We start from the raw sequence: 5,000 nt of genomic DNA, 5'->3' as shown, positions 1-5,000 counted from the left end.
AAGTGTTGACTCCAAGTCTGAGCCTGGTTCTTACCCATCGTGGTGCCCAGCCACAACAGTGACCGCCAGGCGACAGTGGACACTTGACGGGGCTCGCTTTGCTGACCACGGGGATGTGAGGCCGGCGCGCTACCACTAGACTAGCTTGAAGGCTGGATATTTTGTCTTTCGTTGGGTTGTTTTTCCCATGATCATACTTCCTTTATATAACTTTATTCATTTACCAATTCTTTTTGTGTTATGGTTTCTTATTTTCAGCTTCTGCTTATTTCTTCATCTACTCTATCCATTTTGTTTAGTTTCCTCCCTTTTTCTTCCTCATTACTCTCATGTGTATATAAATATTTTTTCTTATTTCATTATTCAGTTTTACTCTATAATCCTACGCCTCATCTTTGCATCGCTTTCACTTTTCTCCGTCTCCTCATCTTTCCTTCCCTATTTTATCACTTTAGGTCCATTTCTATTTACAATCTAATATACTCCTTGTTTATTTCATATCTCCAGTGCTTTCCTCTAATTTTCTCCGTCTTCTTCCTCCACCTCTCTCGTTCCCTCTTTTATCATCTTCGGTCCATTTCCATGCTCAGTTTAATCTTCTCCTCTCTCTCTTTGTTTCCTTCTTTCTCTCTCTCTCTCTCTCTCTCTCTCTCTCTCTCTCTCTCTCTCTCTCTCTCTCTCTCTCTCTATCTATCTATCTATCTATCTATCTATCTATCTATCTCTATCTCTATCTCTATCTCTATCTCTATCTCTATCTCTATCTCTATCTCTATCTCTATCTCTATCTCTATCTCTATCTCTATCTCTATCTCTATCTCTATCTCTATCTCTATCTCCATCTCTCTCTCTCTCTCTCTCTCTCTCTCTCTCTCTCTCTCTCTCTCTCTCTCTCTCTCTCTCTCTCTCTCTCTCTCTCTCTCTCTCTCTCTCTCTCTCTCTCTCTCTCTCTCTCTCTCTCTCTCTCTCTCTCTCTCTCTCTCTCTCTCTCTCTCTCTCTCTCTCTCTCTTTCTTTCTCTCTCTTCCCCTGTTTTTTTGTTTTCCGCCTCAGCCACTCTCGCAACCTGCCTCACCCGCGTTCCTTCAGGCAATTCTCAAGCTTTTTTATAAGGCGGTTCAAAAATTCGTGACGTCATCACTCGCTCGACTTGCCAGACTTACTTCGAGTGCCCGAGGGAGTAATGAAATAAACAAGGGGAATAAACAGAAGGCGAAGTTGGCGAAACAGAAGGAGGGGGAATAGGAGGATAAAGATGTAAAAAAGAAAAAAAAGAAAAAAAAAAGAGGAAAGAGGAGAGAGGAGAAAGAAGAAGAGAAGAGGGAGAAAATTCAAAGGGTGAGAGAGGGGGAAGAAGTTAGGGAGAAAAGAGGGGAATATACATAAAGGAAGACAGAAAGATGGAGGGGAGAGCAAAAAGGGGGGAAATACGAAAAAGTAGGAGAGAGAAGGGGAAGAAAAGTATAAATATTGAAGCGGAAGAATAGAAAGGAGGAGAGAGAGTTAGTTAAAGAAAGGAAGGAAAAGGAGGAGGAGGAAGTAATAACGGAAAGAAAAAAGGAAGAAGTAAATGTTGAAATAAAGAAAGGGAATGAAAAAAAAAGCGAAAGAATCACAGCAAGAGAAGGCAATGGAAGAAATAGGATGGAGAAGAAGAAAAGAGTACAAAAGAGAAAAAAGAGGAAGGAAGAAAATTGTAGGAGAGGGAACAGTAAAAAAATAAGGCAAGAGGAAAAAGAAAAGGAGAAGGGAAAGTAAAAGGTGAAAGACAAAAAAAAAAAAAAAAAAAAAAAAAAAATGTTAAAGACGAGCAAGAAGAAGCAAAAGAAGCAGAGAATACAAAAGTAGTAGAGAACGAAGAAAACATAATCTCAAAGCCTCAGAAAAATGGAGAGAAAGACAATAGAAAGGAAAGTGAAAAACTAAATCACACCACGAATTCTCGCGTAGCAACATCGTATCTCGAAAGGATTATTTTCTTCTTCCGGCTTCTCGACCATATCTTTAATGAACGTACGTTGTTATGCTCTTGAGTTTCGATTTTTGGTTTATGAGATCCTTCTATTTATTTGTCTATTTTCTGGCCTTATTATTCGGTACATTTGTTTAGACCCTTCTTTCAAAAAATGATATCCCGTGTAAAAACGGATATACTCTACGGGTATAGCTCGCCCGGTTTCAACTATCTTTGGTGTCATTTATTTCCGCGATATTTTTAGTTCCCCCCCCCCCCTCTCTCTCTCTCTCTCTCTCTATCTATCTATCTATCTATCTATCTATCTATCTCTCTTTCTCAGTGAGTGTCCTTCACTTGATATTACACACTCATTTCATAATTTCCAATATACACGCCAATCCTGTCTTTTTAGTCACTGGAATATGGCAAAGGCTCTTAGGAAGATATTAATCTGTTAATGTGAGAATTAGTATTGAAAAGTCATGGTTGACTGCCATTTTTAGCCCAAGATTAACGGGGAAGGAAAACGATTCGGCAACTTTCAATGCATTCTGTGATCATGCAGATTCCCCCAGAAAAAAAAAAATCAGTTTAGCTCAATTCATCAATAGCCGACTCCTGCACTCCATCACTCACCACTCCAATAATTTTATCACTCGCCCCTCCATTAACTCCATTAAACCATCGACTTTATCACTTGTCATTCCATTAATCGCCCATACCAGGCAAGCCACCAAATACCTTTAAAGTTTTACTTATGTCCCTTAATTTTTCTTCCCTTATCTCTGCTTGCTTGTTATCTCCTATAAGCGATAGAATGAATAGATTGCGAATATATATAGATGAATAAGAAGCTCATAAGAAGTAAGGTCGAGGCTGAGAGAAAGATGGTACTGGTTAAAGAGATGAAGATGGCATGAGATGTTAAAGGAGAAGTAAAGTGGATAAAAGAAAGAAAACGATGAAATACATCGTGACTGATCTAAGAGGAAAATGACATACCTATTTCTTAAATAAGACATATAGCAAGATAAAACTAGGTTCAGAATTGCAGCAAAACATCAATGGTAACCAGGACGTAACCTGCAATGTAAGTTTTTCTTTTTTTTCTCCATTCTTATTCAGTTGCCCCTCAAGTGCTTGCACAAGGCTAAGCCACAAAATCTCTCACAAGGTTTAAGTTCATGAATATTAATTTCCAATTCCTCTTCCAAGAAATATCGGAACGAAGATGCGGTACATTACATGCATTCCTAACATTATTACTGATGTCATACATCATATGCATTATTATGTACAACTATATCATGTTATATATAAACACAATTATACACGCTATACATTGCGTGTATTCTTACAAACAATCATCATTACATTCATCATTACACACATTATGTGATATATGTCCTATTATATAAAATATATAACATATGTATCATTGAATATATTATGTAAAGCCTTTACTGTATAAACTATCTGTTATATACATTTCTCATATCAATTATCCTATATTCAAACAATCGACCAAAACAAGAAAATACTCTGGGCTGAGAGAACTTCACCTGGCGGAGGACGCTTAAACACGTAAGGTCTATGCTCAACAAAAGAAGCATAGCAGAATGACCGTAATGGGTGCGACGATAATTGTCGGCCCGAGTTCAATAATGCAGAGTACATTGCGAACTCAGCCAGGTGTGCTGGTTGGTCCATTAACCTTTGTAATTAGAAACGTTGCTCACACATGCACGAGTAGACGCACTATTGCATAATGCAGGCCAAGGACTTGTGTGACCTTGCCTGTATGAAGCATAGAATTTAAAAATTACATTGTTCTTGCAGTTGATTTAATATCCGTTTGCATGGGATCTGTTTTAACAATTTTAATTAATTCTTTGTCCCCTTTTTAGGCTAATGTTATAGTTATCATTATCATTATCGTCATCATTATCATCATCATTCGACTGTTTCACCGTTACCACTTTCATTACTTGGAACTATTGAACAAGAAGCACGAACAAAAAAGTCTATTAAAATTAACCTAATGGTCACAAAGTTCTTTCTTTCTGCAACGGTTTCCCTTAAGGTCAATTTCCTTTACACAGATAGACATGCTCAATACCATAGATAAGCATAAATTGTATGTCATATAACATATTAACCAAGCAATCAAAATTCTCTTAAACGAACCATACACGTCAAAATATCTTGAATATTCTCATTTACACAAAATATTTTTTTTTTTTCTCTCTAAGAACAATGAAAATCTGAATGGTGAAAATAACTGAATCATCAGTGTTGTCATTTTGATAACATTGATGATAACAACAGCAACAATAGTAATAATAGTCGTAACAATAAAAATAACAAAAATAAAGTTGATAGTAATGATAATGATGATAATAATCATAAAATGATAATAATAACAAAAGTATTGTGATCATGCAAATAACAAAAATTATGATGATCATGAAGATCATAAGATAATAACAGCAATTATAATAACAATGACGATAATGATAATAACAATAACAATATCAATGATGATATTGTTAATGTTCATTTTCATTTAGAACAAAGATAGTTGTAACAAGAATAGTAACATTAATTATGATAATGATGATAATGATATTTATGATGATGGCAGTATCAATGTTAATTATATTATCATTACTATTAGTAGTAATATTAACATTATTACCATTATTATCAGCATTTTTACTATCATCATCATTATCATTATCAATATCGTTAGTATCATTATCATTTACATTACTATTATCATTATTATCAGCGTTGCTATTATCAGTATCATCATCATCATCATTTTCATTATTATCATGATTATTCTCATTACTTTTATTACAATTTGTATCACTATTATCATAATCATTATCTTTATCATTATTATCATTATTGTTATAGCTATCATTATCATTACTGTTATTATTATTATCATTACTATTATTAATATCATTATTGTCATCATTATCATTTTCATTATCATCATTGTGATTATTTTCATGCATATTGTTGTTAAAATTATC

The 5,000-nt window shown here is 34.8% G+C and overlaps 1 long non-coding RNA gene across 1 annotated transcript in view; it reads right to left on the bottom strand.

The window, feature by feature from the left end:
* Window positions 1-5,000, bottom strand: part of LOC122253975 (uncharacterized) — a 554,323-nt gene that overhangs the window by 88,400 nt on the left and 460,923 nt on the right. The window lies entirely within an intron of this gene.

This window comes from Penaeus japonicus, unplaced genomic scaffold, assembly GCF_977035675.1.
Source record: "Penaeus japonicus unplaced genomic scaffold, GWHDUDI00000001_assembly GWHDUDI00000021, whole genome shotgun sequence".
Taxonomy (NCBI): Eukaryota; Metazoa; Arthropoda; class Malacostraca; order Decapoda; family Penaeidae; genus Penaeus; species Penaeus japonicus.
Note: the sequence above shows the minus strand (reverse complement) of the source record. Positions and strands in the feature narration are given on the sequence as shown.